The sequence below is a fragment of the Hakea prostrata genome, unplaced genomic scaffold, assembly GCF_041222555.1.
Source record: "Hakea prostrata isolate BN-2017 unplaced genomic scaffold, UWA_Hpros_2 contig_100, whole genome shotgun sequence".
Classification (NCBI taxonomy): Eukaryota; Viridiplantae; Streptophyta; class Magnoliopsida; order Proteales; family Proteaceae; genus Hakea; species Hakea prostrata.
In genome coordinates, this window is record NW_028291219.1 from 158,139 (window position 1) to 183,657 (window position 25,519).

The 25,519-nt window shown below is 38.2% G+C and overlaps 1 pseudogene across 1 annotated transcript in view; it reads right to left on the reverse strand.

Moving 5' to 3' along the window:
* Window positions 1-6,305: 6,305 nt before the first annotated feature.
* Window positions 6,306-25,519, reverse strand: part of LOC148998898 (ABC transporter C family member 3-like) — a 30,020-nt pseudogene continuing 10,806 nt past the window's right edge. The window contains exons 5-10 of the transcript XR_016171088.1: window positions 8,469-8,763; window positions 8,166-8,374; window positions 7,735-8,040; window positions 7,234-7,292; window positions 6,727-6,971; window positions 6,306-6,625 (exon numbers count right to left, since the gene is read on the reverse strand). The product of XR_016171088.1 is annotated as an ABC transporter C family member 3-like (transcript). The remainder of the gene's footprint in view (window positions 6,626-6,726; window positions 6,972-7,233; window positions 7,293-7,734; window positions 8,041-8,165; window positions 8,375-8,468; window positions 8,764-25,519) is intronic.

A 25,519-nucleotide genomic window follows, 5' to 3' on the forward strand; every position in this document is an offset into this window, starting at 1 on the left:
GCTAGTAATGACATAATGTTTGTTATAACAATACATTAAAAGTTAGTACCACCATCATAAAAATACTATGTATAGATATAAAAAAAATTAGAACTATCACAATGAGAATAGAGAATATTATAAGACTTCTAACTTAGATCTTACTAAATGTGGGGTCATGAGTGAACTTAAGTGGATAGATTATGAGGTTTTACCCCAAAAAAAATGCATAAGAAGAGACTACCTATCAATCATAATTTAAATTTAAAAGAAGAAGAGAGAGAGAGAGGGAGAAAAAAAAGAGAAGATGAAGAGTGTTTTATAAAGTCAATTAGTAGCATGACATACAGCAAGCTATTCAGTTACATGGAAGATGAAAGATCCAAGAAAAATGACTTCACCCCTACTTAGATCCATAGTTCATTAGATTTAGTGTCGATTGAGGTGTTAAAGGTATTTATATTGATGTGCCCTACCCTTTTTAATACAGTCCCCAATTCAATATTTTTGTTCAAATTTCCTTTGACCTTGGCATTTCCGCCTAAGTTATTGTGATCGCAACAATTCAATTGGAAAGCTAAGTTCTATTCTGATCTTAAGACTTGAATAGGAGAAACTTCAGAGATTTAAAACCAAAACCATGATCAAAACTTTGCCTCTCAATGCTAGAGATAGACCTTTAGTTTGATGTTCAAGATTTCTATATTGGCATCTTGGTTAAACTAAAGAAATCTAACTGTAACTTCTAGTTCAGGGATTCCATACTAGTCCAAGAAATTTTGAAGAGAGTTTGTTATAAACATATAGTTCAGCATGAAGAAGAAAAAGTCCAGGGTTGGCCATACGTTGAATCTCATGTAGATTCAAGTATCTACCCTCCCATTCTAGCTGTCCAAGAGAATTTATTTTTCACTTGATTGACTCCATTTTGGATTAAATCTGAATTGAACCAGGAAATTATATAATTTGGAAATTGCATTGGGTTAGGCTTATCCTTGTCACGCGTCAGCTCTCATGCCAATGGTGTGGTCAAAGAGTGGTGACCTTAACCCCAACTATGGTGATAATCTGAAAATGATGCATTGATCTCTTACTTGGGATCTCAAAACCGGTAATCAATCCATGAGAGATCAGAGTGACGAGACCTACCTAAAGGAAGATGGTGTTCTATCTTAGTGTGTGTCTACTATTAGAGACTAGAATTTGTTAGAGTATAGTTGCATACTTGCATTCTACTTCTTGTCATATTGCACCATGTGATGTATTGATTTGGACTGTGATAATAGTTATTTGTTTTTGAATTGCTCGTTGAGTTTTTTTGAGCTCACCCTTCGGGAAATTATTGCTTTAGACTTTGCTGCAGATCCAAATGTTACAGAAATACAAAAATACGAGACACCGACGATTGATCCATACGGTGTACAACATTTTGAGGACTATAACGTTCATAGTGAATAATGTTCGTATCTTGACTGGCATGTACCAAACTTAGTTTGACTTATGAGCTAATCTATACAGTTAGTGATACGGAGATTTTTGAATTTTAGAAATTGTATTTTTCTTAAGGATACATACCTAGTGTAACAATTAGGAAATTTTGATCTTTATTTATTCTTTCCAATTGTATACTTTAGATTTGACATCTCTTCCGCACTCTGATTCTGTTTTGAGATCATTATGAGATCCTTAACATTTGATTTATTTCTTTAATAATATTGTTACATTGATTTATTCTTGCTCATGATTAGACTATTGTGTGGAATGGATGGTGATTGTTTGAGACCTGATCTTTGGAACTGTGGATTACACCTCAGATATTTGGGTAAATGGGTATTGGCTGAGTGGATGCGACAATTCGGATCCTTAAAAAAACCTCTATTAAGGATTGCAATGAGTTGAGCATAATTAAATGGAATGCAAGGTATACATATGTTAGACATAATGATATCATAGGCGCTCATATACGACAAGTAGAACAAAACAATATATATTGAATATTAGAACTTATTTTGTTTCAAATGGCATGAATGATCTCCTTGTTAAAAGACACAATTATGTACATCAGTAGAGTGATACATGAACAAAAATTGGTAGGGTCAAGACGTGCCGTCGTGGTGTTTGATATTTACTTTAAGGTATTTAAACGCCCGGAATAGTTCACACGTGCATTTTCACCCCCAAGATCAATCAACTCCTCTATCGCAGACAGTGCACTTCGTAATTAATGGACTAAGGGGTACGTAAAGCTGCATTCACTAATATGTCTTATTATAGAGTTTAAAATAACTTCTCAAACTAGTGCTGCCACTCGAATAAACAACTCCTCTCACCTTTTTTTAGGAGAGTAAGAGAAAAATCAGACTTAGTAAGAGAGTCCTCCCAATCGTAGGACAAACATATGCGGATGTTATTCTGTTTCGACTATGGAGTCTGAAATTGGAAAACAATGAAATCTTGGCTTGTTCTTGATCCTTTTTTCTTCTAGTAAACCTCCACATTTTGCTGGTTGAAGAAGGTTGGTTTTTGTCTCCAATCATCTATGAGATTTTTAGGGTCGGTTGTGATATCTTTAGGGTTGGTGATTTTAGTCTAGCTTCAGTCGAGATGCTTATTCCTCATGTTCTCCTACTTCTCTTCTATTCTTCTTTAATCTAGTTCACCATCAATCTTCTCTTCTATTCTTCTTTAATCTAGTTCACCATCAATCCAGGTTATCATTTTTTGCAGGATGGCTCATAACAACGAGGAAGATCCATTAGTCTTTTGTATACATGGGAAGGACCTGCAATGGACCGTATTCGAAGGTTGTCTTCATGGTCGATCTCATGACCTCATTTTCTGTAGAGAACAGTTCTATACCGTTAAAGGGTCTGGACGAGTTTTCATGGTTTCTGTCGTGAAGTAGTTGTTGGCATAGAATAGTTGTTGGTGTTATTGCTAAAAAAGCATTAATTTCTTTGCTGCTTTTTGCTCTAGCTCTTTCTGGTTTGATAAGTTAGTTACATATCCAAAACAAAGTCAAGAATGTCCACAATTTGAATATTTGTATTTTTTGAGTTTTACTTTTAGTTTTAATGAAATGGGCAGAGTTTTCCTTATTCGTATGGTTAATGTTAACCGTGCAAGATCTTAACGTAAGCATTTCACCCATTCATCTTGTGAACGGTTAATGACCTTGGCACTGGGTGATACGATCTTTTTATGATTTACAATTTACAATAATGACGAGTGAGCTCTACTTGGGTGCTGTTCAATAAATGCGTAACATAGTACAGTTTACGATTGAAATCAAAACTTGGGGTCGCCACAAAATTTTGACCACTCATTTTGCAGTTAAAACTTTACAAAAAAATAAGATCATTTATGCCAAACGAGGCGAAACAAGTAGTCGAGATTTTATCTTGATCACAAATTTCTATCTTGACCTTAGGCAGCGCTGTGCTGCGTAATTCTCGTAGAGCACTGAAGCAATTTCAGTAAAGATATACCACATAAATAATAGTCTTTCCATTACTGTATAGACTATTTATTATAAGAAAAGTGCACTCAGGAACCATGAAGCCACTCTTGAAATGCAGTTCACAGGGGAAGGATTCAAAATAAAACTAGAAAATTGAGAAAAGTAAAGAATATCAAAAGTAAAAAGAGAATTGGTAGGTAGTACAATCTTCAAATGTAGTTAAGCCTCTAGTCTTTTTATCCAAACTATTCCATTCTCAGTTATCCAATGACAGACTTCAATAAGGCCTGGGCCAAAACCCAGACGCTTAAAAGCAATATGGTGAGGATTCCAACTGGATGTATCATAATGGCATGCCATGATTGCCTGATTTACTTCCTTCTGTGCATGTATATCAACAGTATATATTTTTACTTTCTGTAAAATATGGCAATAATAGACTTGATATAGGAATGGCATACTATGACACAAGGCTGGTGGTTCAGAGAAGTTTGCATGAATGAGTTTCATAGCTCCGATACTAACATTCTCATAAGATCCTTCAATGCTCTTAGTACTCCATGTATTTACACAAGCCCCTAGATTTGCTGCAATAAAATCAATGAGATCCTCAGCTGAGACCACACAAGTGCTCTCATGACCTACAAAGGGACTATTCTCACATGTCTCAAGAGTGTCTCGAATGTACTTATTCATGATCGAGTCATCCATTACACCAAAAAGCTTCTTTAACTCTTCAATATGGGAAATGGAAAATGGGACTTTTGTTGTCAGAGCTCGTGGTAAGAAAGATTTCAGTGATATTGGGTCTCTTAGATCTGGGACCAAAATGAAACCTCCCTCTTTTACCATTGACTCTCGAAAATATGGCAATCCCCCTTGCCTAGCTACTGATAAGGGTGTTTCTTTTGGGACTTTTTCATATTCTACTTTGAAAGCATTCCATTGGGCTATTGGTGGAAGGGTTGCATTGTCTATTGCCTTCTTTACCAACGCATTTGAAGAACAAGCAACATTAGCTTGCATGCAAAATGAATGTAGGTGAGAAGCCAATTCATCTTCATCCATAAGTTTCATGAACATTGCTACCTCATGGAAGGTTAATGGAGAAGCCTTTGCAGCTAGCCAATGTGGAGGATCTGATAAACCAATATGTTCTTCCCAATATTGTGAGAATGAATCTTTAGCCTTAAAACCCTGAAATGTCATTGAAAATATAACCAAGTAAACAAATCAAGCAAGCTAGCAATAATCATTTGAAATGTTTTGATAAAAAAAAGAATCATTTGAACTTGATAAGTTGAAAAAATTATTGTTCTTACTCTGAGATTTGTCATTATCAGAAGTACAAGCAATAGAATGAACTTTGTCATGGTGGAATTGAACCAAGGAACAGAATGAGTCCAGACTTAGCATTTGTGCGATTGAGTTTGCCTTATGGAGGTGGTCTTTAATTTAATATAATACCAACTAAATAAATAAGGGTTTTTCTGGTATTTTTGTAAATGACCAAACATATTTTTTTCATTTACCTGTTTTCCATGTGAAAAAGAGAAATCTTGCGACCATTAAACCAAACTCTCAATCTCCATTCAGCTAGATGGAAAACCTGTCCTACCTCTGCTTGAGTTGGCAAGTTTTAGGTTTCATTATGCATGGTAGGACTCCATTGTTGTTTGGTAATGTGAAGAACCCTAAATCGTGTGGAGGGTAATGATTTTTTTTTTCAAAAGCAACTTGTGTGTGGAGGGTATGATCATTACCCAAGAACACCATTTTTTACTTATTAAAAAGACCTTCATTCATCATTCAAAATTTCAAATGGCAAAAATACCTTTGTATTAGTTCATTGGTTTTCCTTTTCAAGACTAGATCTGTTCTTCTTCCTCTTTGGACTGTTGATTGAAAAGAATTTAAACCCTCTTTTTTTCGGAGTAATCGCCATGAGCCAGGCTATGCCTTATCGAAAAGTTAGATCACTGATTCATTAGACATTTCCAATTACCAAAATCGGTTGATCAGAAATTCTCTACAACAAGATTTCGTCAATGAAGTGTTATTTTAATTTTGCAGATATTATGAAAAAAATTCTCAGCCATATGTTGTTTAGGCTAGAATAACCTCTCACATGATTGGTTACAAGAACCTACCCCACCCCCACCCCCCCCCAAAAAAAAAAAAAAAAAAAAAGAGGTTGGTTACAAGAACAATTCAAATTGAGTTTCTTAGTTTAGATTCGATTGCATGACAATGGAAGGAAATTTTTGAAAAGAAGGAAAACTCAGAAATATATTTATTATAAAAGTCGGAGAAAAATAATTTAAGAACACAAAAAATAATCGATGGCTTCAGATAAACGTGAGTAATTATTTTTGAAGGTAGATCCACTGAAGTTTTGATTTCATGAAACCATTTAATTATAAGGTATTTAGTTCCAAAAGTTAATTACAAAGTATTCATATCCCTTGGTCCTTGGGATATGGCACGCTTGTCATTCTATGAAAATTTGACTTCCAATAAAAGATAGATAATTAATGTAGCAAAATTTCTATTTGACGCTCTATCCTAATTATGTATATTACATTTTATAGGTAAATTGATGTTTGAATAATAAAAGGGATTCAAAACAATGAATTCCTCGAACAGTGATGCTGATAACTTTTGCAATAATCATTATTGTTATTTTGATGATTGATATAGCAAGTGAGAATTATGCTCAAAGCAAACTCTGAAAGAATATTATGCCATTGAAGTCTAGTTACCTTGGCCTCCCATGAAAGATAAAAGATGGTGTTTAGTCCTTATTGTAACAAGGACATCTTTCTCCATGAAATGTGCAATGTGGTAGATTTCATGGAGGTCTACAGAAACCATTGGAATACTACACTCCTAAATATGCACGAAGAATTTTTCCCCTCCTCATCTTCTATTCTACCTTAACATTTACAACTGAACAGCAATGTCAAACAAAAGCATGCTGCCACTGATTTATTCAAAATGGTAACACAGATCAATCTAATGTAGCCTACTTTAAACGTCCAAAACTTACTAATTTCAACAAAAAGAAACTCAATAGCTTTCACGATGATGAACTACATCTTTGAGTATACTCCTTAACAAGCTTTGCAAATGATGATGATTTGTTATCTAGCAATTTGGCTGGAGAATCGTATTCTAGTGCTTTACCTGTTTGAAGCAAGAAAACGTGTCAATTAGATTATATTAATGAGAAAATTGTATTAACAAATTAAACTAAACATTTGGTTTATTAATTAGAGCCTACTAACCATCATCAAGGAGGAAGACCATATCAATATCAAGAATTGATGTTATCCTATTTGCGATTGTGATGACAGTAGACTTGGAGAAGTGTTGACTAATTGTTTGCTGGATTAGACGATCAGTCGCAACATCCACTAATGTAGTTGCTTCATCAAGCACCAACAATTTACTCCTCTTAAGTAATACCCTTCCTAAACAAACTAGCGGCCTTTGGCCCATGCTTCAATTTTCACCATTCTCAGTCATTGCAATATTCACCATATAACAATGTGATATTAATTTAGGATCTTATTTTTCATTTACTTCCCTACCTTTTTTTGGGGTTGGGGGTTAAGATTTGTGTTGTGTTGTAGATGTTAAATATATCAGATGGTAATACAAGTCCATGCTAAATGTTATATATATATATATATGATGATGGAATCATACAGTTAGAGAAGGACAAACCTTTAACCCCCCCCCCCCCCAAAAAAAAAAAAAAAAAAGAAAAGAAGAAGAAGAACTGACCTCTAGAATCCAGCTTTGCTTCTGTTTTTCGAATATCATCACCAAGCTAACATTTATCTAAAGCCTAAGCCAACAAGTAGTTGATATCAACTCAGCAGATTGCTTGATTATCCAAGATGATATTAAACAGAACAACTAATATGTACTATGTGGAAAAGGAAAACCAGATGGTAAATTTCTGCACTTTTCAAGTCCCAACTAACAAATCTCATAGGCCAAATTTGTTCCACTGGTGATTCAATGGATCAAATGAAATGCATTTTTTGTGTGTTCGTGTGAAATGATTTCAGTCTGTTAATAGAAAGAATTTTCAGTAAAAGCTGAAAAAAATTGTAAACATAAAGAAGATAATCACAAGAAATGAATTCATAGGGATGCATGTAACAATTCGTCTACAGCAATGTGATTGGATTTGTGTGTGAATAATCATTAAGCAATATGCTTGCCCATATGATTTCTTCATTGATTAAAAACTATCTATCAAACAAATATTAAAAAATACCCACCTCCCAGATCTGTTCATCTGTGTGTTCTTCAAGAGGGTCAAGATTACTTCGTAAAGACCCCTCAAACATTGTAGGGTCTTGCGGAATGATACTTAATCTTGACCGCAAGTCATGAAGCCCAATCGTAGAAATGTTAATATCATCTACCCAAATCTGACCAGCTGCAGGTTCTAACACACGGAATAAAGCTTGTATAAGAGTTGATTTACCACTTCCAGTTCGCCCAACAACGCCAATCTTCATGCCTCCGTTGAAAGTGAATGTAAGATCATGCAAAACAAGAGGCAGGTGTGGGGCATACCGGACCTACATACACATTAAATAATCAAATGAAGTTTAAAGAAATTTCAGAAGAGTGTAAAGTATGGTAGCTAGGCTTTAAAGATGTCATTCTATAAAACAACGAAATATGTAAAGAAATAAAAACTAACCTGAAGATTAACAATATCAACTTTTCCTTTTGATGGCCAATCATGACTTGGCTTATTTTCTTCTACAAATAGAGATGGTTCACTAGGAATGCAAGCATATTGCAATATCCTCTCAATGGATATGATTTTATTTTCCAGACTACAAAGATTCCATATGACTTCATGCATGCTAAGACCAAGCCCATACGTGACGATTAAACCCAATACTCCTTCAATTGAGAAAAAATAACAATCAAACTTCATACAAACAACCAATTATGTCTATAAAATTATTATTTTTTAAATATTAAGTTCACTTTTTACCAGGACTTAGGTCTCCTTTAGGAATTGAGATCAAAAAAACCAAAGAGATAGCATATGTAATAGATGTCAATATATCCATGCGGAAGCATAACCATTCCATTGCACCAGAAATATGAAACTTGGGTCGGGAATACCCATCTACTAGCTTGAGATTTTTATCCATAAACCTCTCTTCTTGATCAAAGCACCTTATTATAGTTGAACCCAAATTAGATTCAACAAAATGTTGTACAATTGGAGCCTGACATACTCCTGCTAGCCGTGAAAGTTCTCGTGCTGCAGATGTGTAGTATTTCTACGAGCCAAGATTCATAAGAAAGATCAGGTATATAATGAATATACAAACAGAGAGAAAATGGTTTAGTATCTTCTAATGAAATTTTTATGTGCTACTTACTTAAATTGTTGACACTATTTTCAACAGAAAAAAGAAAGAAAGGAGGATTGTTGACTTTATATCATGAGTGATTTAACTATATATAAAAAAGCATTTCATTTTAGTTCCAATATTGTGGTTGATCTTAAAAAACACAGCCATACCCTATTTGGATAAAGACAACCATAACCTTATCTCAACTAAATACAAGCGGCTTTCTTTTGAATATTTACTATTTGAAACTTTTGTTCAATAAAGAATAATCAATCTGTTATTTTTATTTGACATTGAAAGAATATATTTATTATGCTAACCATAGAAGAAATTTTCGTCGAAATTTTGACCGAAATGCTTGCACTTTTAAAAACCGAAATGAAATTCCAATTATTTCGAAAAAGTTATAGGTTTCGACCGAAATTTCAGAGATTTCGACCATTTCGAAGGTTTTGACCAAATTTTCAATTATTTCAACGTTCCATCTTGCTTTTCCTCAGTTTTTGTTGATTTTTATCCCATTTTCACCTAATTTCCATGACTCCTTTGCCTTCAAGCACCTCTTTTGCTCATCTTTTGCCTCTAAACACCTCCTAAGCTACAATAGGTACAAAGGAAACTCTGGCAGCAGTAGAATGTAAAGCATGAGCCATACCCAACAGTTCCAAACTACCCATTTATTTGTTTTTGTTTTGTTCAGGCCTTAAATGATCTTGTATTGCCTTGAAATTAATATATGTTTAGACTAAGACTATGATCTATGATTGTGTTTTGTTAAACTTTATTATTTGCTACCATTTTTTCATTTTTTTATTTAAATAATTATTTTCTAAATTATGTATTTTGAAAAAATATATATGTATATACGATATATGGGCTTCAATTTAATATATGTGAGACACCACAGTTGATCTAGTTGGTCATTTTATTTTGTTGACTGGTTGTAGTAACCATTCTATCAGACAATTCATGTATGTTGATGAGTCTATACTTGTATGCAATAGAGTTTGTACTTGTTGGAACCAATCATTTGTTAGTATACCTGAATGATAAATTTTTAATGGTTTTTTTTTTTGGCAAATTACTATTTCCATTGTATTTATTATGCTTTAAATAGATAGGAGGCAAGAATCAGATGAAATGGACGTCATACAAGACCTGAAACCTAGGGTTGAAATAATAATAAAAAAACTCATATGTTTCGATCGAAATTCAGGTCGAAACACAAAAAATTCAGCCTTTTCTTGGGTCAAAATCCTAGTTTCGACCGAAATTTGTTCCTTGATGCTAACCATGCCAATAACATTGCATCCCTATATTTCACATAAATGATTGAATATGTCTATATCTAAAATTTGTCCAGCCATTTTTCTTTTTCAAATCTAAATTTATTTATTATGGATTCTATAGTATATCTTGTCCATTTTGTCACCAAATGCACATAGATGTGCAATCCAAAGCAGAGGTTAAACATATTGTAATTTATTTATTTATTTTTTTATAAAAGATATTGCAACCAAGGTACTTAATTTGAGCTAAATACAATGATGTTGCATGACTTGTGCAAAGCATAGCCCATCTGCTTCACTTAGGAAAGAAAGAACTAAGAAGAATTAAAAAACCAAATGATTAAAAGAATTTGAAAGAGAAAAAATTTTAGATAAAAGTTCAGTAGTATTAATGAAAAGAAAAAATATACAAGCAGGTTACATCTATTTGATCAAGGATCCAATCTGAAACCTACAACCTGATCAGAAAATCTAAACTGAGGTCGACACATTGCATTAATTTCTGTCTCATGGACAGTCTCTACTCGCCATGTTTGTACTGGAGTCAATGATTGCTCCTCCACAGCAGATTTTGCTAAAACATCAGCAACCACATTGGTTTCCCTATAGCAAAGCGTAATTTTCCAGTCTACCGCATCAAGACATGGTTGTACACCCACAACCACTGCAACACAAACTACAAAGGTTTCTTCTTTGATATCAAGAAAATTATTGCTACCGAAATCTATCTCCACCCAAAATTTCCCAATGGACATTTCCTTCCTAATTTCCAAGCCTCTTATCACTGCTTCCATTTCTGCTTCAAAGTCAGTTCTTTTCCTAGGAAAATACGGAATGAAAAGAACTAACTTAGACGCCTTCACATGCAGCACCACCCCTAGATCTCTGGCTTGCACCAATTCCTGCTACGCCATACATCATCCTTTTGCCATGATCATGGTAGAAGATCTCGCTCTCGAGCAAGATCTTGCCACCGTGAAAAAGAGAGATCTCGATCGAGATATACAAGTTTTGGCGTCAACTCGGTGACCCATCTTGGTGGGTTTTAGGGTCCCAATTGGGTTGAAACTTGGTATATAGCCTATTTAAGGTCTTTTGAACACATTGGTGGCCTTGAATTTGACAAATAACAACCCTATGTGTGATTTCTAAGTCTACCCATAGTGTGAAACCGAAATGTTGTAGGATTAGGGAATGCAAGGTTATACAACATGTAATATAGAACCTTTAAGGCATATAAATGAAGAGCAAGTGTATAAAATGCATCAAATAACCTAAATGCTATCTAAATTCCATCCATATGAGTATCATAATCTCAATTTTCAAGAATAGAATAATAAAATTATACAACTATTAGAAGTTCTATATAAGTCATTAAATCATAAGTTCATAAGACAAAAAGAGAATGATTGATCTTCCTTCGAAGTTGTAGATATGCTAAGAGTAGTTGCAAGTGAAAATCCAGTTGAAATCCACAAAAAAAGGCAAAAATTAAGAGTTCTAGCGAGATTCAGAGCGAGATATGGCAAGATCTCGAGCAAGATATCCCAACTCTCTGCTCTCGACCTCCATCTTGTCTCGCCTATGTAAAAAAACAAGATATCTCGCAAGATCTCGCCGAGATCTCGCGAGATCTCCCACCATGGCCATGATGACCAAACCACGTACACTGTTCTTTATCACTTGCAACACTCACCTTTGATACAAACTGTTTACCTCATATCTTCTTGAATTCCTTTGCAGCCAAGTAAAATATGGCACTAAATAATTCCTCTTAACCACACCGATCTCAGATTAGAGGACTTATTCTTATTACACCCCAACATCATAAGTCTTCAAGTGATTGATGGTCCACCCAACCAACCCCAAATAAATTTAGTATTCCTTCCCATATCTCCTTAGCATATGAACATTTCACAGAAAGGTGATCCAGCTCATCGACCTCAACATAACACAACTTGCATTGAGAACCCAAAGGAAACTATTTCTTTGAATCCGAACATCAAACGACAGTCTTTTTTTTTTAGTTGTTCCCATCCAAACATAGCCTATCTTCGTGACAAACCTGATTTCCACACCATTCAACATCATCCTACCTCGCGAATTTTCTTCTAGCCCCTTCCCATTCTGTCCTCACGGAGAACTCACCATTTGCCTCCAGCCCCAAATGACACATATCCTCCCTCCCTCCCATAGGGTTTTTAACACCTTTGATCATTTCAGCAGTATTTCTCATAGCCTCTAATTCCACCATTAGTTCCCATACACTGAGAGAGATGAAATCACTCACCTTTGCATTTTATCCTTACACTGCTTCAGCCGGCAACTGCAATGCATCGATGATTTTAAAGGACTTAATCCACCGATCCATGCCGAAAGATTTCTCATTCCCTCTTCCCACTATCCACTGCTCATACTCCACCACCTTGTTCCATAGCTTCTTTACACCAGGCAAGATTGACGAACATATGCATCATGATTTTAAGGCTCCCTCATAATTCACAAAACAGGCTTTCAAAAGTCTACCCATTTTTTAATCCAAGTGCCTTATCATCCACAATGGATAAGCATGCCATATTGACATCCCTTAGCCTTCAAATCCCCAAACACCCTTCTTCTTTAGGTCAACAAACATGTTCCCATCTCACAGTTATTTTCTTTTACTCCTCGATAATCCCTGTCCATATAAAATTCCTCATCTACTTATTTGTGATCTTTATTCATGCACTAGGCCACCAATAAAGAGCAAAGTTGTGAATTGGAAGACTTGAAATTACAGACAGCACCAATTCCACCCTCCTCACTTGTGATAACATATGCCCTATCAATCCTTGCAATCTAGACTTAATCTTATCAAGCATGTTCACTACTTCGATACCCTTCCTTTAAACAAGTCCTCTACTACGTATTTTCTCAGCAACGAACAAACAGAATTTTCAAGACATCAGCAATCCCATGCTGTCCGTCTGGAGCCACCTTCCCAAAGAATACTTTACTCCTTTCAAGATTAATTTCTAAACCAAAAATTCTTGATATTTTTCTAAAAAAGAGGCTATCTGTAACATACCCCATAAAAGCATTGGCAAATAGGAAACTATCATCTGCAAACAATAATACCAATGGCACCTCTACACCTTTCAGTCCAACCAGTGGTTTTAGCTCAGCACATATTGTCATTTTCTTCAGGTTCCTACATAGAATCACCTCAGCAATAATAAGCAGAACTGGAGAAAGAGGGTCACCTTTGACGTAGTCCACGCTGCACCCCAAAATAGCCTACTGGTCTACCATTAAGCAACCCTGGAATTCTAGATGATTCCAACAAATTCTGAATCCATCCGAACCATTTTTATGAGAAACTGAGTTTCTTGAGGATGGCAAAAAGAAACTCCTAATATAGCATGTTGTATGCTTTCTGCACATCTAACTGTAGGCACATCCCAGCTCCATACACTGTTGCATGCATCACATCCAATAATTCGGATGATAACCCAATGTTCTTTGGAATGATCTTCCCACTCTGAAATGCACCTTGCTCCTCTAAAATTAGCCTTGGCAACAGCCCCTCCACCCTGATTACAAGAATTTTTTATAGGACCTTATAAAGTTATAGTCAACATTAGCCATACATATAGACCTGCATTTGTCTAATGTACTCACTACTCACCCCCTGCACTTTTGGAATTAGTATTATAAAACTATCCTACGAGAATGACCATCTCCCAGCATCTTATGTAGAAGCTTATTGGAAACCATAGTGCGAAATTTCACTCTATGTCACCATTTCACCACCCAACAGAACCCCTGAAACCTCGATATTTCGGTGAAATTTCCCCCCCCCCCCCCCCCCAGTTTTTTTTTTTTTTTTTTGGAGAGGGGGGATTCAGGGTCATTTTGGGGTAGTTTTTTGTGTCTAGCCTAATTTGAGGTCAATAAACACACTGGGAGTGTTAGTTTTGCCTAAAACGAAACATAAAGGGGTGTTCTTAATTGGTACATGCCCGCCTGTATGCGGGCGAAACTGGAAGTCTAGACCATGAATTTAAATAGATAAAAATATGCAAAAGATGCAAGAGAACATAGAGATCTTCCTTAAATTGCCAACCAAAAAAAAAAAAGAGAAGAAGAACAAGTGATCCCATCATCTCAATGGTCAACAGTACAAGTATACAAGTGTAGGCAAGTACATAGTGATCCCATCATCTCAATACCAAGTAATATGCTTCGGTGGATCCATCCCCTACTGATGCTCCATCATACTATATATCATGTTCTTCCCCAACATAAATACATACTAACCCCATGTCATCCTCTGCTGATGGTTGTTGAGATAATTGCAAACTGCAACTCTGTATGTCGCGCCATCCAAACTCTAGACAACTCCTATCCGAGGGAAATGAGAACACGAATATAGAATAGGCTCATCTGGGGGTGGTACAATATGATGGTGGTAGGTCCCATTTGAAGATGGACTCCACAAATGCATCTGGCTCCATGGTCAACCCATAATCATTGCAACCAGCACCGAAAGGGATACTTGTACCATAATGTGTATTTTGTAAAAATGAAGTTTGGAGAACTGTGATTACCTTTGAGATGAAAATCCCCAAGATTCAAGCGAAACCCCACTTGATTGACGAGATGCACGCATTTGCCGGCAATAATCACGCAAGAACCACCACCAGAAGTCGAAAACCAACACAAAAAGTACAAGAATCAAGGTAGTGAAATGAGAGATGCTTTTGTTTTGAGAGTCGAAATTTGGCCTAAATGAGGCAAAACTTCGACCCTTAAATGGTATATATAGCTGGTAAATTGGCGCGAAATTGACTGGATTGCGATATATCACAGACATTTTGTAATTTTGTTACGCTAAGGGGTTTCATGTCGCCACTTACCAAAACACTGAAATATCGCCAAGTTTTGGAGACATTTCTCACTATGCTGAAAACCCATATAGACCTAAGGAACTTTCTAGATCTAACAACCACACTGCTTCTTTTATTTCCTCCTTTGACAAAACCTAATCCAACATTGAAACATCCTCTTTTGATAATTTCTCAAGAATAATATCTAGAAGCTCTTGAGATGCTCCACAAAACCTGTACTTTTATGGAAATTCTCATAGAACTTAATAATAAATTTCTCAAATTATCTTGACCTTAAATTTTCTCACCATCCCTAGTTGTAAGATCTCTAATATATGTCTTCGCCCTATGCATTTTCATAGACATGAAAAAAACTTTGTGCTTCAATCTCCTTCCTTCACCCATCTAAGTTTTGCCTTCCAGTGCCATAGGTTTTCCTGACACTATACCATTTTAACATCTGCCTCCTCGTTGAACGAAGTATTTGATATTCCTGGCGAATCAATAGATCTTTCAATTCACTCAAGATTTTCCTTTTCTTTATCCACCTCGTCATTTAAATTTGGAAATTTAATTTTGCTCAAATCCTAAAAATCTGTTTCAGATTTTTACTTCTTTGCTAGGATATTTATAGGATCCCTAGTAATCTGAATTTTTCAAGTTTCTTCCACTACTGTCAAGAACTCTTGCTTATCTATCCAAACATTTTTAAAAAATTAAAAGGAATGTTATGGGGGTGTTCACTAATGTAGTATTGTATTTGATTGAACAACAGTAGCCAAATAGGATCTTTCACAAGGAATAAATTTCAGATTTGATAGAATTAGGTTGGAACAGAATTCAGATGTGCAAGGAAGGCAAAAAACTAGAGTGGTATTACAAGGATAATAGCATAACAATACAAATTGAATAGGACTTCAAAGTAGAGGCAGAATTATAAACGAAGTTGGGAATTAGGCTGAAGTATAGATCACTAGAGTAGACTTGTCAATGATGAAGAAATTGAAGGAATGATATGAGGGAATTGAGAGAAAAATAAGAACAACAAAGTAACACTTGGGCTTCATACCGCAAGGTGATTGGATCGGACACCAACCTACCTTAATCAAACACAAGGTTTTCTCCAAAGAGAAGAATAGCTTAACAAAGCAATGTTGATTATTTTTTCAAATAATGAGTGTGTTCCACCCTCTTACATAAGTCTCTTTATATAGCATTCTAAAGAGACAACAACATTAAATATAACATTCAACCGCTAGTTAACACCTACATATTAATAACTCAATCACTACCTAACTCTTGACAAGGAAAAACTCCTTTGACAATGAGTTCTTTTTATTTTCAAAGCACAACCCTTTTCATTGACTTTTCAAAAACTAGACTTGGGCTTGGGTCTAGACCATGGAGATTAAAATATGTGGGCTAACTTTAACCCACCAAAATAGTCCTAGCCCATAAAAGCCATGGACTGATTTCGGAGGTAGCTTTTGGCCTTTGATGGGCCTAGCCCAATGGGCTTCTTCTTTCTTGTATATGTCTTCAAATATGCATCATTCACCTTGCTCTGCTTTAAGGGAAGCTGGTGAATGATCAGAGGCCACCTAGAGTGCACCAAATGCAGAGTCACCAAACGCATTGTTCCACCCCTTTGTGTTGAAGGAAACGTTCAGTACTACCATCACTTTCTCTCTCCTACAATCATTTGACCATGTAAATTTATTACCTTTCAATGGTGTTTGAATGAGATGATAGTTATCCACCATTGCTTGAAACTCTGTCATTGAGCCAACACTTGCCCTGTTAGGTTGGGTGGTCGGTTAAGCACCCCTCATCGCCTCTGTACCTGAAACAGATGTGTGTGCTACCCAGCGCATAACCTCGTCTCCCCTACCCTAGCTGAAAAACGGATGTGTGCACGCTTATTTCCCCTTTTGAGGATCAAAGGGCAGGCATAATCTTCCAAGTCCTCTCCTTTTTGAAGCTAATAAAACTGCATTAAAATCACCAAGCACTGCCCAAAATGAATTCCGCATCAAAAGTGCCCTCATATCCTCCCACAAGAGCCAGCGTTCCACTTAAAAAAAATTTGCAATGCATAAATAAGACACCAACCTTTGAACCCATCCATTCCAGCTCAATCACCACCATTTTTTTGTTGTCATGATCACTTTCAGTTGGAATACAATCCTCCATAACACCACCCTGCTTCAAATTCCATGATTTTACCACCTCCCGTCTAAGATCATTCATTGTCAGGGTGTAAAAAATTTCCCCAGCAATGAGCGCAAACCTGTATTGTTCCCAGCGAGCCTCGTACTCCATCTGTGGAATCATGATGCGCTGAAACTGCCCCCGTTGTTGGCATTAGATCAATAGTTGGAATCTTTGTATTCCCTACGATACATGCAAAGGAGGGCCTAACTCTCTTCTCTCATCATCCTCTCCGTATCCAATTCATGTTTCCATAGCTGAATCAGCCACCTTTTTCCCCTTCCGCAATCTTCAAAAGTTCTCTCTCTTCCCACATCGCTCTTGCTATCCCCTCATAACAAACCACTGCTGATCTTAAATTAGGATCTTGAAAGTGATAGAAAGAAAAAGAAGACTCTACCACTTAAAACTATAACTTTAAATAATAACCATACAAGCATGTGTCCCTAGATTTATTTCTTTTTCTTTTTCTTAGATGAATTTGTATACTACAATTGTACAGGGTTCAAATTTTGATGATATAAGTCGTCCAAGTCTTCATCTACCCATCTATAAAATTTGAGCATTTATTTGTTCAGAATTCAACCTTAGCAACTATAGGCAGCATAAAAGATTTGGTTCTGACTAATCCAGATTGAGAACAACTTGGTTGATCGACAAAAGCAGTTTTTCATTGTTTTTAATATTTAGTCATAAGAACTATGCATTAACATGCATAGGGAGGAAAGGGAGCCCGGACAGTGGAAGAGCCAAGGGAGGCCGGGTCATTTGACGGAAATGGAAGGCTTTTTCCGAGCGGCTCATGAATTCTTGGAAAAAGAGGGAGCGAAGAAAAGCCCTAACCAGCAAAAGCCAAAAGGCTGTATTGCTCTAGGCGCGGCTTTTTGGCTTTCGCCGTTGCTAGCTAATCGGTCAAAGGTTCATTCTTTATGAAATGCACCTTTTCATATTTTCTGGTCCAATCGCTTCATCCATAGAAAAAATAGTAGCATGTGCTAGGGAGATCTCGAAGAGTTATTCAAACATCCAACTCCCTCCCCCGATGGGGATAAGCATAGGGACAAAGTAAACCTAATCGCTTACCTTTTCGTAAGCCGCGCACTTCAAGCCAGGCCTTACAATAACCAACCTCACAGATCCCACTCAATCTTTTACACCGAAGTATCGTACTCTTTATATTCACCCAAAAACGTATTTATTAACATATAGATATGATACGGAGGAAATATGATCGAACCGGGTTCGTACTCGGTTTAACCCTTGACCCCGGCCGAGACAGAGGGAATCGACTCGCTTCCGAGCAAACCGGATCCAGAAGATAGCTTGCTGAGGAAGAAAACTAAATCAGCTACAAGCACGCCCTAATCCGACTTATGGATTAGGTTAATTACCCTAATGACGGCAGACACAAATTGGCGGCTGTCACTTATCATTATCGAAGGGATAATCATCGAATAACTTTGAGGTTATCTCAGGAGTCCTCTACTAGTTCAAACTAGTAGAAGTCTATCGCTCAATGGATCTAACTGTTAAGATCCAACGACTACCCGAAGAAGGCTCGAGTGCATCCAACGAAGGAGATTCGAAGGTACACTCTATATAAACCTTACTTGCCTACGAGGTGAGGGGAACTCAGATCCACATACACACTGGTAGACGTAAACTATCAGAGGCTTACGATCTATATCACTTTTCCCGTTTTTCCTTAGCTCTGTACTTCTAGCAGAGCCGTTTGTGATTAAGTTCATCAACTAACTTAGCCTTCGGAGGTGGACTCCCGACCCCCGCGGTCGGGCCACGTCTGACGCTTTCGTTTTGCAGGTCATCACAAGGAGATCTAAGGGCTGAGCAGATTTTGGACGCATCATTTGGCGCCGTCTGTGGGAAAGACTTGTAAAGCCATGGTGACTAGATCGGCAGCAGCCGCAGCAGCCACTGCAGCGATACCGGTGTTCAAATTCCTAGAGGGAATAATCCAGATATTCCCCAGGGAAGTCTACCACCTCTTGAGGTAGATGGTGGTCAGGGAGGACATAATCCTCCAGAGACATTCCAAGATCAATTGAATCAGGTAAAGATTCAACTCTTGGAGGTGAGTCAAGCACTCCGCATGCTCACCAGACGAGTGGTATTACCACAAGAACCTGATCATCGCGATTCAGGGAGGCGTGCATTGCCACGAGATCAAAGATTTAGCTGAGGATCGGAATATCGGTCAGAACTTTCGTGAAGGTGACCGAGGGCCTAGGAGAATTGACGATCAACCTAGGCGGGACGATCGGTTTGACAGACCCCAGGAAAGTACAACCGATTCAAATACAAGGTTGGATACAGGGGTGAGAACTCACTCACCGACTATTAGACGAATCGTTCGTGATGATCGAGCAGTTCGCGATGAGCGGAATGTTCATGATGAACGGGCCGTTCGTGATGATCGGATAACTCGTGATGATCATGTTGTTCGAGGTCGTGATCATAATGCTGAAGATCACTCGACTCATATTGGTCAAGAATTGGCCAACATCAATAAAAAACTAGGGCAGTTGGCTAAGGGAAGGATAACCGAGGATATTTACTCAGTTATTCGGAAGACCCCCTTTGCCGAGCCAATTGCGGGATATCAGTTTCCCCACAACTTCCGTTTGCCTACCTTTTCTACATTCGATGGCTCCGGAGATCCTACGGCCCACATCGGCTATTATCAACAGACCATGGCAGTTGCAGGTAATTCTGATGAAATTCTCTGCAAGGTTTTTGGTTCATCCTTAACCGGAGCGGCACAAAAGTGGTTTTCGAACCTCCCATCTAGAAGGATCGTAAACTTTGATGAGTTGGTGCGCAAATTCATAGGGCGTTTCCAGAGTGGAATCCAAGTCAAGAAAACGGAAGAAACCTTGTTTACCATCAGACAAGGAAAGAGCAAATCAATCAGAGAGTATCTGAAAAGATTCAACAGAGTAACGATTGAGATAGAGAATTTGGATGAGCAAGTAGCTAAAACTGCTTTATTCATTGGACTCACTAACCGAAAACTCCTTGAGCTATTACTACAGGATATGCCTGCAACTTATGCTAAGTTGGTACAGAGATGCCAGAAGCAGGCTGAAGTCATGGAGATCTTAGATGCACGCCAGGGAGACAATAAAGCCTCCACTAAGGAACAGAAGGCTCCTGAGCAAAAGCAGAAGCCAAAGAAGAATGTTCGCGATCGGGTTGGAAAACCTCAGGCTTGGCGGCAAAGATCTCCCGGTAAAAGTGAGTATACTCCATTGAATGCGCGCCAGGGAGACAATAAAGCCTCCACTAAGGAACAGAAGGCTCCTGAGCAAAAGCAGAAGCCAAAGAAGAATGTTCGCGATCGGGTTGGAAAACCTCAGGCTTGGCGGCAAAGATCTCCTGGTAAAAGTGAGTATACTCCATTGAATGCTCCTCGGGCTGATATTCTGAATATCATCAAAAGGAGAAATATTTTGAAGTGGCCACCTAAAATTCCTTTGAAGCCTGGAGAGCATCAGGATCGAGAAAAATATTGCTGATTCCACAAGGACTATGGTCATTATACAAATGACTGTCGTCATCTAACAGTAGATATTGAGAGATTAATATCTCAGGGACATTTGTCCAATTTTGTTAGCAGAAGAAGGGAGGAGCCGCGTGAGCCACGCGAGGCTGCCCCTAAAAGGGATCGTTCGGTTAGTTCAGAACGATAAAAGGAGGCTCCAAAGTCTAAGAAAGGCAAGGAGGTGATTGATGCTACTCGATCACCGATCCTTACAATTTTCAGAGGTCTAGAACCCGAATCACTCCGGAGTTTAAAGACAAAATCTAAATTTGTCGGAACCGGAGAGACACAGAAGCGGAAGAGGCCAAACGGTGAAGATTCTATCACTTTTGGCGAGGAGGATGAAAGAGGCGTTTGTCTACCTCACGATGATGCCATAGTCATCAAGGTAGAGATTGCCCGCCGAGAAGTGCATAGAGTTTTGGTTGATACAGGGTCTACAGATGACCTAATTTCTTATGAAGTGTATCAAAAGCTGAGGGTGGATGAGGACTTGATGGAGCCATCATCCACGCATTTATATGGCTTTGCAGGATCATCTGCAGTAGCGGAAGGATCTGTCCAGTTAGACTTATCTATTGGAAGTTTTCCCAAGGAGCCGAATCAATTTTTTGGTGGTTCGGGAACTACCAGCTTATAATGTTATCCTCGGGCGACCATCTTTATCCAAGATAAGTGCTATTGTTTCAACGAAACACCTGAAGATAAAATTCCCGACTGACATGGGAATTGGTCAAGTTTCCTCTGACCAAAGGATCTCTCGGCAATGTTACGTTGCCTATTTAAAAGACAAGGAAGGCCCGAGGAAGGTGACTGCCCTACCTATAGAAATTCGAGATGATCGGGAAGAAGCAGAAATGCAAAGGCCCGAGCCAGTGGGAAAGCTGGAGCAAATCCAACTGTGTACCGAGGATGAGAAAAAGATTACTTATATCGGGTCTGAGCAGCTGGAGGAATTCAAGGATGAGTTGAAGTTTTTTCTTCAACAGAATAGTGACGTATTCGCATGGTCTGCCGAAGACATGCCTAGAATTGATCGGGCTGTCGCAGAGCACAAACTCTGGATAGATCCGAAAGTGAAACCAGTTATCCAGAAAAGGATAAATTTCTCCATTGAAAAATACGAAGCCGTTCGGGGCGAAGTTGAACGGCGAAGTTGAAAAACTGAAGAATTCTGGTTTCATAGAACCAATTGAATGCCCAACTTGGTTAGCCAACGTGGTAATGGTCAAGAAGGCAAATGGGAAGTGGAGGATGTGTACAGACTATACAGACCTCAACAAGGCTTGCCCTAAAGATTGCTATCCGTTGCCTCGGATTGATCTCTTGATAAATGCAACTGCAGGATTGGATGCCTACTCAGGGTATAATCAAATCCTCATGAATAAGGAAGATGGGAAGTTCACGGCTTTCATGACTGATCGTGAAAGCTACTATTACAAAGTCATGCCATTTGGCTTGAAAAATGCAAGAGCTACATATCAGAGGGCCGTCAACAAGATTTTCAAGGACTTAATTGGGAAGAATGTTGAGGCTTATGTTGATGACATGCTAGTAAAGAGCTTTACAAGAGCAAATCATATTGCAGATTTAACTGAGGTATTCTCAGTACTACGAAAGTATCAAATGAAGCTGAATCCAGAAAAGTGCGCCTTTGGAGTTTCTTCAGGCAAATTTTTGGGCTTCATGGTGTCACAGATGGGTATTGAGGCTAATCCTGCCAAAATACAAGCTCTGATTGACATGGAGGCTCCCAAAACTGTTCGTGATGTGCAGTGTTTAACAGGGAGAATTGCCGCTTTGAATCGTTTCATCTCCAAGTCTAGAGAGAAGTGTTTACCATTCTTCAAGGCACTCAAAGATTTAAGGGGCAGCAAGGAAGCAAAGTGGACTGAAGAATGCCAGAAAGCTTTCGAGGAGTTAAAGGAGGCACTGGGACAACCACCACTTTTGTCCCGACCGGAGAAGGGGGAAATCTTACAGCTATATCTAGCGAAGATCCCTTTCAAGAACGGTGCAAAGACTTGTTCGTGAGAAAGATAAGAAACAGTGGCCAATTTACTATGTGAGTCACTTATTACTTGATGCGGAAACACGATATTCGCAGATTGAGAAGCAGGCTTTGGCTCTCATAATAGTCGCCAGGAAGCTACGGCCATACTTTCAAGCTCATCCAATAGAGGTATTTACAACTTTCCCTCTTAATAAAGTTCTTAATAAACCTGATTTGTCTGGAAGGATGGTGGCCTAGTCGGTCGAACTCAGTGAGTTCCAAGTGAGCTTTAAGCCCAGAACGGCAATCAAAGCTCAGGCGTCAGCTGATTTTGTAGTAGAAACTACTGCACCAGTGGAGACCACTATTGAAGATCCCATTATACCAACCATTTGGGAGGTATATGTGGATGGCTCGAGTAATAAGGATGGAGCAGGAGCTGGAATTCTATTGAAAAGTCCAGCAGGATTTATCATTCGATATGCTTTGAGATTTGCATTCGAAGCTAGTAATAACGAAGCAGAATATGAAGCCCTGATAGCTGGACTTCGGTTTTCAAAAGCATTGTTCATTGCAGATGTTACTATTTACAGTGACTCTCAACTTATAGTCAATCAAGTCCAGGGGGAGTATGTTATTAAAGAACCTCGCTTGCAGAAATATCAAGAGATTGTGCAGGCATTTCAAAAGCAATTTCGGAATTTGAAGATATCTCAAATTCCGAGGATCGAAAATACAAGAAGGCATTCGAGCTATCCCGATTAGCCAATGCCAAAGAAAAAATCTAGACCCTTCGGTCTACATTGAAGAGATAACATTTCCAAGTTATCATGAGAAAGAAATTTCCTATATTGAAGCAGAAAGCGTTCTTTGGATGGATCCGATAGTCGAATATCTGAGAGATGACAAACTACCCGAGGATCCGAAAGAGGCAAGATTGATCAAGATACGATCAGCAAGATTTGTCATTCAGAATGGAAGACTGTATAAAAGATCTTATTCTGGACCCCTTCTGAGATGTATAGGTCCCGAAGGAGCAAAATCAGCTTTGGCTGAAGTTCATGAAGGAATTTGTGGGGCTCACATGGGTGGACGAGCCCTGGCACACAAAATTCTAAGACTTGGTTTATATTGGCCTAAGATCCAGCAGGTTGCTATGGAGTATGTTCGTCGATGTAGCAATTCTCAAATTCATGCTACGGTATCGAAACGCCCAGCGGAAACCATGACTTCAATTCTAGATCCCATCCCCTTTGCGATGAGGGGAATTGATATCATGGGCAAATTCACCAAGGCATCGGGCAGACGGGAATATCTGATAGTAGCAATTGATTACTTCACAAAGTAATCACAAAGTGGGTTGAAGCCAGTGCTCTGGCAACAATCACTGAGAAAAAAGTGGAGAAATTCGTGCTTGAGTCAATCATATATCGCTTTGGGATTCCAAAGATTATCGTCATCGACCATGGTACTCGCTCGATTTGTCCAAATTTGAGCAATTTTGTGGAACTTATATGATCGAGCATCGTATGTCCTCAATGGCATACCCCGGCGAGCAATGGACGGGTAGAAGTTACTAACCGAACGCTCGTGGAAGGGATAAAGAGAAGACTTGAAGCTGACAAGGCTTTATGGGTCGAAGAACTTCATAATGTACTGTGGGCTTATAGAACTACGGTTCGAACACCCACATGAGAAACTCCATTCAGGTTAGCATATGGGTCCGAAGCATTGGCACTGTGGAGATAATGGCGGGGACATTACGGGATCGAGAGTTCGAGGAAAAAGCGAACGAACAAGGACTGCTTGATAGTCTTGATTTGTTAGACGAAGTTCGGGCAAAGGCAATAGCATGAACTCAACATTATCAAAGAAGGATAGCGTCACATTACAATACCCAAGTAAAGAATCGTCGGTACTTAGCAGGAGATTTGGTGTTGAGAAACACCTTAGCTTCAGACCCACGCCACCAAAGAAAATTGGACCCTTCCTGGGAAGGACCTTATATGGTTGTAAAACCAGTTGGTTAAGGAGCTTACAGGCTGAAGAACATTAACACCCAGAAAGAGTTGGATCGTTCGTGGAATGCCAGGCATCTCAAAAAAATTTATCATTGATGATGATTTCAATTTTGTTCGTGATGTAACCATTTTCAACTCAATCAATGCAATTATTGGCTTTCAACAAATTATCTTTTGATTGGGGGGCATCATACACCACATTCAAGAACAAGATCCGACTATAAGGCATCGGTTTAAAACCCGAGTGAGTTCCTTCAAGACTTATTGTATTTCTCCGGAAATCCTTAAGTAAAGGCATCGGTTTAAAACCTGAGTGAGTTCCTTCAAGACTTATTGTATTTCTCCGAAAATCCTTAAGTAAAGGCATCGGCTTAAAACCCGAGTGAGTTCCTTCAAAGACTTGTTGAATTTCTCCGGAAATCTTTAAGTAAAGGCATTGTTCTAAACAACTAAGACCTAGTGCAACAGCGATTCAAGTGACTAGCAAAGTTCAGGATGAAGTTAATTTCTTATTTCTTCAAAAGACCGAAAGAGGCCAATATTTACATCAAACATGAGATTACAAGAGTTGGATACAATCTTCGGTCAGAAAAGAAAGTCATCATCCGTGATAATTAAGAAGTCATACAAGATCAGCACAACTTTGCTAGAACAAACACATGAGTCAAGTAGCGGTATGGATTCAAGAAAAAGAAGAGAAATGAGGATTACAAAAAGCATTTCAGTATGGATAAAAT